The sequence below is a fragment of the Macrobrachium nipponense genome, chromosome 2 (genome assembly GCF_015104395.2).
Source record: "Macrobrachium nipponense isolate FS-2020 chromosome 2, ASM1510439v2, whole genome shotgun sequence".
Taxonomy (NCBI): domain Eukaryota; kingdom Metazoa; phylum Arthropoda; class Malacostraca; order Decapoda; family Palaemonidae; genus Macrobrachium; species Macrobrachium nipponense.
In genome coordinates this window covers 49,463,195-49,478,194 of record NC_087201.1, presented here as the reverse complement: position 1 = coordinate 49,478,194, position 15,000 = coordinate 49,463,195, and the positions used below count along the sequence as shown (strand labels likewise).

The window sequence follows — 15,000 nt, the reverse complement described above, 5'->3', positions numbered from 1 at the left end:
CTACCTAGCTAGCCTAACTAGGCTAACCTATTGCCCCAAATACGACTAGGTACCAGCCAAGTTACTACACTATCTGAAGCTGGTTAAGGCAGGCTGTGCTATTTAGCTAGTCCTACACTATGAATGGCTGGATAGTCCAAACTTAGGGTAAGCAACTGACTGGACTAGCTGAGCCACTGACTACTGTGTTTGTGGCCACCCTCCTAAAAAGTACTTTAACACGTCCGGACACTGGAGATGGTCATCAGTCATGAGTTGTTGGTAGTGATAACAGGAGCTCAAGACCTGTAGGGTGAAAAACCGCAGGGTACAGGAGTGGACCATGTACAATCAACGTGAACAATCCCCAAATAAGTACATTATAACGCGTCCTGACATCGGAGATGGGCATCAGTCGCGACTTCTTGTTAGTGAGAAACGGAACTAAAGACCTCTACTCTCCTTTCGAAGTAAGTATTTCCTCCAAAGTTAGAAATTAAGGCCAAAAATTTTAACCCTTAAACGCCCGACTGGACGTATTTTACGTCGACATTTTTTTGTCTCTCGGGTGCCGAGTGGACGTATTTTACGTCGACATACAAAAGTTTTTTTAAAAATTCGCGGAAAAATACTTTTAGGCCTACCAGCCGAAAACTCTTGAATCACGCGCCTTGGGGGATGCGGGAGTTCACGGATCAAGGTGTTGTTTTTTGTTTACAATCGATTACGCAGGCGCGCAAGCTTCGCGAAATTTCTTTCTTTGCGCACTAAAAAGTATCTGTGACACATCTCTGAAATTATTTCGTCACTTTGACATAATTTTTGTACCATTTTAAATTAGCCGTTACATAGAGTATTATATATGAAAATGTGCGCATTTGTATGTAGAATACAACAAAAAAATACTCATGATTGTAGCTTTTATCAGTTTAAGATATTTTCATATAAATAACGATAAGTGCCAAAATTTCAACCTTCGGTCAACTTTGACTCTACCGAAATGGTCGAAAAACGCAATTGTAAGCTAAAACTCTTATATTTTGTAATATTCAATCATTTATCTTAATTTTGCAACTAATTGGAAGTGTCTAGCACAATATTCGATTTATGGTGAATTTATGAAAAAACTTTTTCCTTACGTCCGCGCGGTAACTCTTCCGAAAATAATCATACATGCGATTGTGGTAATGTTTGGCACCATTTTAAATTAGCCGTTACATAAAGTTTTATATATGAAAATGTGCGCAATTTCATGCACAATACAACTAAAAACAACCCATGGTTGTAGCTTTTATCAATTTGAAATATTTTCATATAAAAAAATGATAAGTGACAAATTTTCAACCTTCGGTCAATTTTGACTCTACCGAAATGGTCGAAAAACGCAATTGTAAGCTAAAACGCCTATATTCTAGTAATATTCAAGCATTTACCTTCATTTTGCAACAAATTGGAAGTCTCTAGCACAATATTTCGATTTATGGTGAATTTATGAAAAAAATAACATTTTCTTTACGTCCGCGCGGTAACTCTTCCGAAAAAATCATACGTGCGATTGTGGTAATGTTTTGCACCATTTTAAATTAGCCGTTACATAACGTTTTATATATGAAAATGTGCGCAATTTCATGTATAATACAACAATAAATAGTTGAAGGTTGTAGCTATTCTCATTTTCGAAATATTTGCATATAAATCACGATAAATAGAAAAAAAAAAACCACGTTCGGTCAAATTTGACTCTACCGAAATGGTCGAAAAACGCAATTGTAAGATAAAACTCTTACAGTCTAGTAATATTCAGTCATTTATCTTTCAGCGTGAAACAAATTCGAAGTCTCTAGCACAATATTTAAATTTATGGTGAATTTTTTAAAAAACTTTTCCTTCCCTCCACCGCGCGGATTCTCCGCCACAAATCTCCGAAATGCGTAAGTCCCATTCTCGGAATATTTGCTCCGTTTCATATTAGGCATTTCATAGAGTTTTATATATGAAAATGTGCGCAATTTCATGTAGAATAAAACGAAAAATATTTGAAAGTTGTAGCTTTTCTTATTTCCGAAATAATTGCATATAAAAAAATATATATATAAAAAATTCGACATTCGGTCAACTTTAGCTCGTCAGATATGGCCGAAAACTGCATTTGTAAGCTAATATTCTTACAGTATAGTAATATTCAATCATTTGTCTTCATTCTGAAACATATTGGAAGTCTCTAGGACAATATTTAGATTTATGGTGAATTTTTGAAAAAAATATGTGTTTACGTAAGCGCGTTACGAATTCATGCATTATTTTGTGATAATATTTTTCTCTGTGTGCTTTTATCGTTTTACAATGTGTTATATATCAAAATGATCGCAATTTAGTGCATATTACAACGAAAAAAAAAGTAACTTGTTACTTCAACCGTTTTCCGCACAGCGCGATTTGAATACAATTATATATGAAATTTCGTTTTTGCGCTATCATATATCGCATTATTTATATATGAATGATAACTTTTTTCATTTCTGATGGTTGCATTATAAACTTCAAGCAATGACAAAAAAAGGAGCCAAAAATGAACTCTTAATCTTGAAAACTAAGCGCGCTGTGATTTTTTGAAAAAAATATTTTTTCCGCTTACGCGCTCACTTCCAAACCCCTCCGGCATACGGGAGTCATTTTTTTATTTACTGCTCCGGCGTTTAAGGGTTAAGATTTAAACAGAGGGTAGTGAAAAGGTGTTTGACGGCAGTGGAAATCTCACCAAAAACGCGTTCAACATTTTAACTTACAACTCGAAATTTGTTCTGGACACGGCATACAAACCTTCGTCCTTTACAATAGGAAGGTACTAGCGGCAGCTGGATAGGTCCGTAAGCTTTCGAACAAGGGTTCGGTAGTTAACTGCTTGTCCGACAGGCGCGCGCGCGCGACTGGTAGGTAAACAAATCACTTTTGCTTTCAGCCTGCTGGCGTGTGGACGTGTATCATCGCCTCTCTGCCCGCTTCATCGTCGTTGCTTTCCCGCATGGTTGTGTTTTTCTTTTTCTATTTATCTAGTGAAACTGAATTGTAAGTACAATCATTTCTTTATATTTATTTCCATTGAATTCAAGTGTGAATTAAAGGATCTTGGTTTCACCACGCCCTCCGATTACCCGAGTGCCGGGACTGAAGGGTGTAAGTGCGGGAATTCATTTTCCCAGAAATGATCCTCGTATTGTTGTGTATGCTCGGTGCCGAGGGCGGGAGCGCTCGCTCCGAGCGTATATTTGGGTTTGGAAATGTGTAGATGAAAATCGTAAGTAAGTGCTCTTTTCATTTATTTTTTGTTTGACCTGTATGCCCTGTTGCCGAGCGAATGCGCTCGGCACGGAAAACTTATTCTGTATGGAAGTGGAATCGCAAGTACAGTATTCTTTTCATTTTCATATATTTATTTTGATTGTAGCAATACTCATTTTGGATCAGTTTCCGAGCTTACCCGGAAATTGATCCTTTCCCCTTTTTATTTGAATGAAGTGAAATCGCAAGTGCAGTTCTTTTTCATTTTCATTTTTTATTGAGATTGCATTGTTTACTGGATCAATGTTTCCGCTATTTCCGGGAATTGATCCTTCCCCTTTTTATTTGTATGAAGTGAAATCGCAAGCGCAGTATTCTTTTTCATTTTCATTTTTTTTTATTGCATCAATTCATTATGGATCAAGGTTTCCATAAACCTTGATCCATAAAGGTAAGGAATGGATCCTTTTTACCCTTCGCTCGGTACCGAGGGCGCAAATGCGCTCGATCCGAGCCCTTATTCATTGTGAAGTGAATCGTAATGCAAGATGCATTTTCATTTTATTCTTATTATTGATTGCATCAATATTTATTTGGTTCAAGTTCCGCTCAGTCAGGGAATTGATCCTTATGCCCTTGCATTCGGGCCGATGGCACGATTGCTCTCGGGCTTTTATATTGTTGTTGGGTACATGGGTGCTGTGCGGGGGTGGGGAACGAGAACCCACCCCCCCCCCCCGCTCAGCTCCCCACCAGATGGCCCTTCCCCTTGGGTGGGGGGGAGGTTATCGGCGTTCTTCTCCTCGCCCGATTCCGTCGAGCGCAGGGGGAGGGCGCTCGGTGCCCGATGTACAATTGTATTCGGGGTCTTCCACTCGTTCGGAGGAGAGGGACTCACCCCCCCGCGCGAGGGGACTTCCCCCCCCACTAATCGCTACTACTGTTATTTCCGCAGGTGCTACTGCCACGAGGGTGGACCTTGGTGAGGTATGGCGTCCTTCCATTTTGCAGGGCGTTGCTAGTGCCAGGGGCTGCGGTTCTATGTCTGGGCCTACTGCGGTCACCCATGGAGTGGTGACCACGCAACCAGGTGACGACGTCCCTCCTCACCTGGTGTACTCGCCTCACGTGGTAACAGTCTTGCCTACAGCCGCTGTGAAGTGCCGTTCGCCGTACCGAGAGGGGGGCGTGCCGCCGCCCCGCTCGTGGTTGCCGCGCTGCAGCGACCACACTTCCGCCTGCCCTAGAGCTCGCCCCTGGACCTGCCGCCGGTACCAGGATGTTGCTGGCTGCTGCTCCACCACTTCCTGTTTTCCGGTGCTGCCTGCCGTACCTGCCGATTCTGGGCTGACTGTCCTGGCAGTTGCTGCGCTGGCTGTCCCTGCCATTGCTGTGCTGGCTGTCCTCCTGCCGTTGCTGCGCTGGCTGTCCCTGCCGTTGCTGCGCTGGCTGTCCCTACCGATGCTGTGCTGGCTGTGCCTGCTGTCCTGAGATGCCCATACCTGCTGCTGCGTCTGGTTCGTGGTGGTACTACCCCAGACTTTGGTCTGTCTGTACAGGTGCGTCCGGGCCCCTGTGGCTTCGGCTACAGCAGCCCCGGCTCCGCCCCCTGGATAGCAGATCTTACGTCTGTCCTGAGGAAGCTGACGAAGAAGAGGAGGAAGGTGTCGGTCGTCGTCGTCTTCATCTTCTTCATCGTCGTCGGCTGCATCCTCTTCCCTTTCGACTTCTAAGACTTACACGAGCCGAGGAAGAAGAAGGTTGCCTCCTCCCTCCTAAGAAGTCTCCCTCGGGAGCTTCTGGCGGGACCGGGTCCGTCTCACCTCGGTGGGACGGGAGGGTTACCTTGGCCGATGGGCGGTCCTCCTGGACTGCTCCTTCGGGAGCGCGGGGGCCCGTCTCTTCTTCCGCAAGGAAGAAGACTACGGGGACCAGAGGGGTACCGGCTAACACCGGTACTTCCTCGCCTGGTGTCAGTGGTTCTGCCACTGCATCAGGGTCATCCCCAGGTCCCGCCCTCTCCGTCTGCCTCTCGTTCGCGGGAGGTACTGAGGGTGGACGGTCGCCTAACCAGCGACCGGTGGCAGCCAGGAACCAGACCCTCTGAGTCCGCTCAGCGTCAGGTTCACGGCACGGGGCGGAAAAGACTGGTGACAGCCGCTCACGTGGACTCTCACCAGACCAGCTCTCACTCTCGCGGCGAACAGCTGGCTACCCGGGGACGTGACGGTCCACGACCGGCCACGGGCTGAGGCTGGGAAGAGGTCCTCCGTTCGCCGGTGCCAGCCACGGCTGGAACCAGCGACGTGACGTGCCGTGAGGACAAGCACCGGTCTCACTGTGACAGTGGAGCCTGCAGGTCGCCTGACGTCGCTCACAGAGAGCGATCGGTACGGCAACCAGCACCAGCTCTTCTGACACTCGAGATCGGGGACCGCTGTGCTCAGTCCAGCCGTTTCTCCACAGCGAGACGGTTCGACCAGGCCTGCAGCTCGATCGCCACCGCGGAGTTGACGATCGCCTGCAGCCTCCAAGCCTGCTGGTTCTGCCAGCGAGCGAGAGGGAGCGTCAGGTCTGCCTCTCCCCGTACCTTCAACCTCCTCGGGTTACACCGGGAGGAGCGAGGTATTGAGGAGTGATCGTGAGGGGTGCGCCCCTCATGATCCCACCACGACGCCCTACGTGCCAGGCACGGTTTCTTGGACCGGCCAGGACGTATGCGCAAGTGGATGGGGAAGACCGAGAGGGCTGTCGCTGTTCCCCCTTCTTAGGAGGAAGGTTCTCGGAATATGCTCTTGTTTCGAAGGGCTTAACGGTCCCACTCTGCAAGATGCTGTGAATTCCGAGATCTAGAGGAACTTTGCCGAGGTTATGGCGCTGATTCGTCAGCACAACGACTCGGGGAAGGATCGCCACTCCCACCAGCAGAGCCACGTCTCGGCTGGAGTCGTTTTTGGGGCCCGAGAGGGAACCCAAATCGACGGTGGGTCTGCCGCGATCGGAGCTTGCTGACTGTGTTAACCAGGTAGTCTCTCGTCTCCGGACAAGAAGGCTCTCTCAGTTCTGGCCGGTCGAACAAGCTACTTCACTTCCTCTACTGCGACAGAGGCGTTTCTACGTGGCTTCGGACACCGTAGTTGAATACCCCTTCGGTACCTCCTGAGGTTTCGACCTCGACGAGGACTGGAATGAGTCGGAGGACGGTATCGGCTCTCTCCTGTCAGGTGTCGATCAGCCCCACCCAGACGACGTTCACAGTGGCGGCAGACCCTTACCTACAGTATGAGTTCGTAACCCTCCTCGGGGGAAAACGTTTTCTCCTGACGATACGTTTTCCCAGGCTCTGAGAGGCCATCGCCGTAAGGCGATGGCTGATCCTTTTCTTCTTCAACTGCTAGTTCCGCTGGGAAGGCGAGCCAGTATCCAATTCCTCCCCCATTCCCTCTCTCCTTACGGCTACGAGGGAAAGGGGAGGGATCCTACAGAGATTTCTCTGTAAGATCCCACGTTAGGGGCTGCTGCGTACCGGGGGGACCTTCGGGTCCTACCTGACGTAAGCCCCGGTTGTTGAGGAGGGATCCTGCCCCCTTTCTCGATTCCTACGGGAATCGAGAGGACCACCAGCCGATATCGTTTGACGAATTCGGTGGGGGGTTTTCGCAGAGTGCTTAGAATTCTACGGAATTTCTAGCGCACTCAGAGTGTTCGAGTTTTTTACGATCTCCAAACACTTAGGCGAGACCCACGGTCCAAAGTGAGCGAGAATCCCCGATAATTGTTACACGATAATCGGGAACCTCGCTTATGCTCGAATTCCTGTAATTTCTAGCATTTGGAAGAAGGACTGCTGCTGGAAGAAGAGTATCTCACAGTAGGCGTTTAACCTGAATAGAGAAGAACGGACGGGAACTTCCAGTTTGGCTTGAACTATCGTCTTCGGTATTCTGTTCACCATTGAAGCTTTCCTTTGGGAAAGACTTCTCCTTCACTCTCTTGACTAGAGAAACGAAGGTGGTCGATCTCCAATCCTATCTCATTCCTCGAGGGGAAAAGAATTTAGGATGAGGTCGTGGTACAGAACCTATAAATATACTACGTATATTACCCTCGCGACATGATTCTTTTTAACAGTTGATTGTCCAGGGGGTAGGCGCATACCGTAGTTAACTCTACGGTTTGTGACCGAGACGAATTGTATCTTAATTGAACTGCAACTCGGGGTTGCCTGCCAACCTCCCAGCAGTTATCAGTTTCGATTTTAGATACTTGGTATTGTCATGACAACACCAAATCAGCTTTTGTATTTACCGAAATCCGTTTCGGTTAAATATAATTGCTCGAGCGTATTCTTTATGCTCGATGGTTCTAGCCGAACGCATTCCTTCGTGGAATAATGGATTACCTGGCAACTCAGGATGACGAGTCACCGAGAGCTACTGCGTATTGAACTGCCTGATAGCGGCTCAGTATCAGCTAGGTCTCGGAGATGCACGGTCGGTTACGTCTCTCTCTCCCCTGGTTTGATTGACTACCGAACCGTATCTCTGCCCAACAATCATGGACTTAGGTCTCTGATTAACGGGGATTCTCGCATAATGAAGGACCATCTACTGCTGTGACGCTCGATTTCATCGCCTTCGACATTGCGAGAATTTTCAACAGAGATATCTCTTGGACTCTTTCATCTTTCTGTTTACCGCCACGGCGGTAACAGAAGTCTGTACTAGTCAACCGCTTCATCGCACCGCGATAATGCGAATGATTTTTGCAGACATCTGAGTTTGTCTTCAAAATATCTCGTATTCGTAGGTGTGCAATTATTCATTGCTCGCCCGAATTAACAGATATGTCAGAAGACATCGCCTACTCTCCGACCTTGACAGCTCTACTTCCAAATGTTCAGCCCATGAGAAGCAGTTCTTCAGGCAGTATTTTCCTGTCTTCATTACTGAAAAGCGCTCCGCTTTTATTGCAACTACGATCCTCACCGGACAGCAATGAATAGCGGTTAGCGTTCTCAGTCTTTGTAGCACAGGTTCAGAATCTTGAGAATCCTTCTTCTCGGTTCAGCTGTGAAGACGTAGGTTGCATTTTCTGTACACCTTCGTCTTCAACGACACATAGTGTTGTTTCTCCTTAGCGAGAATCAACTATACTATGAGTTATCTTGCCATCAAGGACCTCGGTCTCTAGAAGGCAAGTGACTTTCGCCTGTTGGGCACATGCCTTAAGAGAGTCATCACCTTGCCTTCTGCATCGGTGACGAACAAATTATTTGTTTAGTCTCTTGGCATAACCTTTTAAGGCGAAGGTCACGTGACTTGCTAGGGTGCTTGGACAACTTGCCTCCTACCGAACGCAGTCAGTCGGCAGCTGTCAGAGCTCCCAAGTCTGTTACGAACTTCGCTGTGGACTTAGTTCGGTTGTTCCATAACAATCTTTTTCTTCGTCCTAACGGCTTGTCACAGTACCCATACCATCGACACCAAACATTGAGTGTCGGTGTCCTATCCACTACCGAGAACAACAATTCGCTGCAGACGGATAGACCAGTATGGGTACAGGACATCACCGAAGTTGAGAAGAGGGATAGGTCATACGACCATTCCCTTCTTTTCCTCTGAGGTAATTGCATGACTTTTACTGCGAAGTCAAGCATCCAGGGGATGGGGATTCGTGACGCTCGATTTCGTACCGAATTCGTAGCGAAGACTCTGAAACCCTTCGGTTCCTGACGATCGGTTAGAGTCCTTCACAATCCCCTCCCTAATGGACTTCAACCGCCTTCGATGCGAAGGAGATGCTGCTTTGTCCTGTGAAAGCGCGACCGCGCTTTCTGAAGAAACTCGACATCCCAGGCTGAGTGTTGAAGACTCTTCGTCAGCACCAAGATGACCTAGAAGTACACTCCCTCGAGTTACACAAGAACTTCTCCGTGGCGCAGGTACTGAAGGCAGGGGTCTTGGTACAACCAGACCACCGGCACCTCCTTTCTACCTTTTGGATATTGCCCACAGGTCCTTGGATCGTTCCTTAGGACCCGTGGTGGCTGCTCAACACGTTGTCTAGCTAACCCAGACCCTAGCAGGCTGAACAGCATCGAGTCCTGGTGTGACTGTAAGAATAGATAAGTGAATGAGAGAGTGACTGGCTTCTCTTCCATATTTTTCTCTCCCCCTCTACCTGTGGGTAGAGGGATACGGTCATCACCTTGCTGGTTTGGATAAGGACGAGATGCCGGTGAGCTACTCGACAGAGCCCCATCCTATCCCTTTCACTAGGGATGGGAGCGAATATCCACCACTCCTCCTACAAGGGGGGGGAAGTGGATGCCAACAAGAGACAAACCATAACTTTATGTTGCCTCTTGCAAATAGGAAACTTGTTCTTGTTTGCTGGTACGAAGAGATACGCTTGCCTCTCTCTTAGTACTTGGTCCAGAGGTCTGACCATTGATCCTGCGGTGCACACCCCGATGAATCGGACAGAGGCTTGGATCCCTCCCTCGCTCTTACGACCAGGGAGGCATTCCAAGGTTGGGCGAACACCAGTCTGTTCACAAAAGACTCAGATTCCTCCCACCAAGAAGTGAGTCTTCCTATTGTAAAAGGACCGAAGGTTTGTATGCCGTGTCGGAACAAATGACAATTTGTCCAAAATTGCATTTTTCCTAACTATACAAACCTGAGGTTCCTTTTACACATACGCCCCACCTCATGCCACCCCTCACTCTGCAGTTTTTGCTTGGGCCAAAAGCAAAAGTGATTTGTTTCACCTACCAGTCGCGTGCGCGCGCCTGTCGGACAAGCAGTAATTACCGAACCCCTTGTTCGAAAGCTTACGACCTATCCAGCTGCCGCTAGTACCTTCCTATTGTAAAAGGACCTCAGGTTTGTATAGTTAGGAAAAAAAAAAAAAAAATGCAATTTTGGACAAATTGTCATATTTAGAAGATTGACGCCACCTCGATGTTTACGGAGTCGCTGTGTCAATAAACTTCCCATTTCCTGTGATAAATCCGCACACCAATTGTACCACAGACACTGGGGCACTTTCATCACAACAATCGGAAAACGGTCCCTAACCGGCTTCTTTGTTAGTAAACAACTGTTTTGGTAGAAGACGACGACGAAGCGTGCACTTCGATAATTTTTTAAATAAATAGTAAAACAATAATATTTTACATATTTATGATGATTAATTTGAAAATATTCGTTATTGAAAAAGTAGCTCGATTCTGACTCAAATTTAAGTATTTATATTTTGGAATTAGAACGTTCTTTTTAGTCTGTATTATGACGTCACGAATCTTGGCTTTCGTACCTATTACAGAACAGTTTACCAGTTATTCATGCAGATTATCAGCTATTCATGTAATTGTTATAATCGAAATGCGCATATATATCTTTATTATTTACTGTTTGGATGTATGAAGATGTTTACTGCCGGATTATCGCTGTAGTGCGACGCAATCGTTTTCGGTTCCTGGGCCTCTGTTTTCGCACCATAAGAAATTATGGGGCCGAATTTGCAATGACCAGAAAGTCGTTAACAAGAGGAAAGTTAGCATTGAGGGGCATATGTTTTGATGAGAAAAATACAAATTTAATTGAATAGCTAGCTTGTAAAAAATACTTATTACAAAAAACTTGATTGACAACTAAGCAGCATACCTTCTATGGGTTTCAGAGACAGTGCAAGCACGTTTTTGGGCAATACCTATTTCTGTAACGAACACTCATGTCAGAACGAGATTTTGCTATAGTGCATTACACCCAGTGCCGTAATTTATAAGGGTATCATGAATCACTAATCGCAAAGAATAACGACACTTTTCCTTGTACAAGAGACAAAAAACTCCATTATGCAGAAATGGATCACGAACACGCGTAAAAAGCTCCACCTAACCTCCCCCCCCACCCCCCCCCTCCACCGCCACCCTTTCCTTCTTCGCCTTCCGCCTTCCTTTCTCTCTCTCTCTCTCTCTCTCTCTCTCTCTCTCTCTCTGTTGCCATTCGTATGTGCTGACCCTCCAAACTGGGTATAAGACTACACACAAAACGTTGAAATTGGTGAAATTAGCCTATGTATTGAAAGTATATATACATAAATTTGTTCCGATACGTAATACAAACCATCGGTCCTTTAACAATAGGAAGTAGCTAGCGGCAGCTGGAACGGTCGTAAGCTTCGAACAAGGGGAGAACGGTAGTTAACTGCTTGTCCGATCGTCGCGACGCGCGCGACTGGGAGGTAAACAAATCACTTTTGCTTTCGGCCGCGGGTGTGAAGGACGTGTTCGTCATCGCTCTCTGCCCGCTTCATCGTCGTATGCTTTGTTTATATTGTGTTTTCTACTAATGGTTTGTTTGACTTGAAAATGAAACTGTAAGTACACTGTTTTCATTTTCATTACTTAATTATGAACCCTTGAATTATGTCTCGGTGCCGAGGGCGGGCGCGCTCGCGCCGAGTCATGTATTTGGGCGAAAGGGTGTAATTGAAAAATGTAAGTACTTTTTTCATTATATTTTGCCCTGTGCGTTCGTTACCGAGAGTGTGATTGCGCTCGGCACGAACTTTTAATTTTGTATAATAGAATGCAATGAAAGTGGATTCGCAATTGCAATATTCTTTTCATTTTCTTTTATTGATTGCATGAATTTAATCTGGATCAATTTTCGTTCTTACCCGGGAATTGATCCTTACGATTTTTTATGTGAAATGAAATCGCAAGTGCAGTATTCTGTTTCATTTTCATATATATTTTATGATAGCATCATATTATTGGATCAAGTTTCCGTTCTTACCCGGGAATTGATCTTTTCTCCAAGTTCTATGAAGTGAATCGCAAGGGCAGTATTCTGTTTCATTTTCATATTACTTTTCACTGCTGTGCGGGGTGGGGGAAGCGAAGGTCTGCCAGGGGAAGTCGTCGGAAAGCTCTCCCGCGACTCCCTTGGTAGCCGATTCTTTCGTCTCTTCCTTCCTGCCCCCGCTCAGCTTCTTCATTGTATTTGTATTTGGGTCTTCCTTGCGTTCGGGGTGGGGCATGTCTTCCCCCCAGTGCGTGAGGGAACCCCTCTTACTAATCTATCTATGTTACCGCAGGTGCTACATCCGTGGGAGACGACCTTGGATGTAGATGTAGATCCTCACGAGGTTTGTACTCGTTGTCGGGGGCGAGAGTGCTCCCGCAACGAGCCCTGTGTAACGTGTATGCATTCGTCAGAGGCGCAGTGGGTGCTGTACGAGGACACAAGAAGTCATCGGAAAGTCCAGTGACTCCTTTGGTAACGGACGTCCAGTTGTACTCGGGGTCTTCCGTCCGCTCTGGGTGGGTTTCTCTCCCCCCAGGCGCGAGGAAGCCCCTCTAACTAACCCGACTGTTGCTTCCGCAGGTTTGCCATCAGCGAGGACGACCTGGGACAGTGTGGGAGTCGCTGGGGACTGCAGGGGTTGATTCAGCGGTGGCGGGGTCGGCAGTGGTCACTCATGATACGGTAACACTACAACAACCACAATCTCGACACCAGCATAGGAGAGGTCACGCACCTGGTGTACACACCACATGTCATGTCGGTAACACCCACGGCTGCAATCCAGAACCAATTCCTGCCGTGCCAATCAGGACGGTGCCACCGCCACCTGGGTTCTTGTATTGCCGACCCCGGACTGCCGCTGCCCAAAGAGTACCCCCCTGGACCTGCCGCCAGTGCCGAGGATGACGGTAGCTGCCGACAGGACGCCTGTCTCTCCTGTGGTACTGCCGTGCCTGCCGTACCTGTTGCTGTCCCAGCCGCTCATTCCCTTTCAGATCAGGTGCCTGCTGCTCATTCACTTTCAGATGTGCCTGCTGTTCCTGGACCTGTTCCTGTTGTTCCTGCTGTTGGTGATGCTGTCACAGTCTCAGGTCTTTCCGGACAGGTGCAGTCGGGCCCTGTTGCTTCGGCAACTGCCCCGGCTCCCTCCTGGATGGAAGACCTGACGTCTGTCCTGCGGAGCCTGGCGAAGAAGAAGAGGAAGAGGAAGAAGGTGTCGTCGTCGTCTTCGTCGTCTTCTTCGTCGTCCGCTGCCTCTCCTTCCCCTTCGACTTCTAAGGCCAAACAGCCGAAGAAGAAGAAGGTTGCCTCCTTCCCCCCTAAGAAGACTCCTTCGGGACTTCTAAGGGCCGGCTCGCTCAGGCGAGCTGGGGAGCTCTTCTGCTGGTCCTCCTGTTCCTTCGGGAACGGGGCCCGTCGCTTCTTCTGCAAAGAAGAAGTCGACGGGGACCAGAGGGCACCAGCCTCGGCTGGTGCGTCCTCACCTGGTGCTAGCGGGGTCTGCCGCTAAACCAGGTTCCGTCTCGGCCGCTTCTCGTTCGCGAGAAGCACCGAGTGGACGCTCTTTCCAAGAAGACCGTCCAGCCAAAGTTTTGACGCCCGAGCTCGCTCGCCGTCAAGACAGCGGCGCGGAGCAGAAGACTGGCGAGAGTCGTGCACACGACTCTCGCCAGGCCAGTGGACGCTCTCGCGCAGCGATCAACTGGCTGCTCGGGCTAACGTGACGGTCGCTGATCAGCCACGGGTTGAGGCGAGAGGAAGGAGTCCCCGCGGCCCCGCCGGTACCAGCCACGGCTGGTACCAGCGACTCGACGCGCCGACGAGGACGCTGGCCGGTCTCGACGCGATACAGAGCCTAGCAGGTCACCCGTCCGCCGCTCCCGATGGGACCGGGCGGAGGCGGTGACCAGCGGCAGCTCGCCTGACGCTAGAGATCGGTCTCGACGTTCTCAGCGAGCCAATCGCCCCAGGCGAGCGGTAAGGCTAGGCCTGCTGCTCGACCGTCACCGCGGGTTGACGATCAGCAGCAGCCCTCCACGCACGCTGGTCCTGCCAGCGAGCGAGGGGGGAGCGTCAGGTCTGCCTCTCCCATAACGGGTTGAGGCGAGGAAGGGGTCCCCGCGGCCGTCGGTACCAGCCACGGCTGGTACCAGTGGCTCGACGCCGCCGAGAGGACGCTCGCCGGTCTCACCGTGACAGCGAGCCTAGCAGGTCACCTGACGCCGCTCCCATCGGGGACCGGACCGGGTGGAGACGGTAACCAGCAACAGCTCGCCTGACGCTAGAGATCAGTGTCGACGTTCTCAGCCAAGCCTCTCGCCTCAGGCGAGCGGCAAGGCTAGGCATGCTGCTCGATCGCCACCGCGGGTTGACGATCAGCAGCAGCCCTCCAAGCACGCGGGTCCTGCCAGCGAGCTAGGGGGGAGCGTCAGGTCTGCCTCTCCTGTACCTTCAACCTCCTCGGGCTACGCCGGGAGGAGCAAGGTACCTATGAGTGATCGCGAGAGGTGCGCCGCTCGCGACCCCGCTATGACGCCGTATGGACCAGGCACGGTTCTAGGATCCGACCAGGACATACGCGCAATTAGCTGGAGGCGACCGTCAGGGGTCTGCCGCTCTTCCTCCTTCTGAAGGAGGAGTATCTAGGGATCTGTTCTTGTTGGAGGGACTGGACGGTCCTACTCCGCAAGACGCGGTTACTCCCGAGATACAGAGGAATTTGCAGAAGTCATTAAGCTGATTCGTCAGCATAATGACCCTGCGGAAGGATTGCCGCTCCCACCAGCACCCGAGCCCAGTCTCTGCTCGAGTCGTTTGGGGGCCCGAGAGGGAACCCAAACCGACGGTGGGTCTGCCGCGATCGGAGCTTGCCGATTCTGTCTCGAACCAGTGTCTCTCGTCTCCGGACAAGAAGGCTCTC

At 49.1% G+C, this 15,000-nt stretch overlaps 1 protein-coding gene across 2 annotated transcripts in view; it reads left to right on the top strand.

The window, feature by feature from the left end:
- Window positions 1–15,000, top strand: part of LOC135220560 (hexosaminidase D-like) — a 199,858-nt gene that overhangs the window by 398 nt on the left and 184,460 nt on the right. The window lies entirely within an intron of this gene.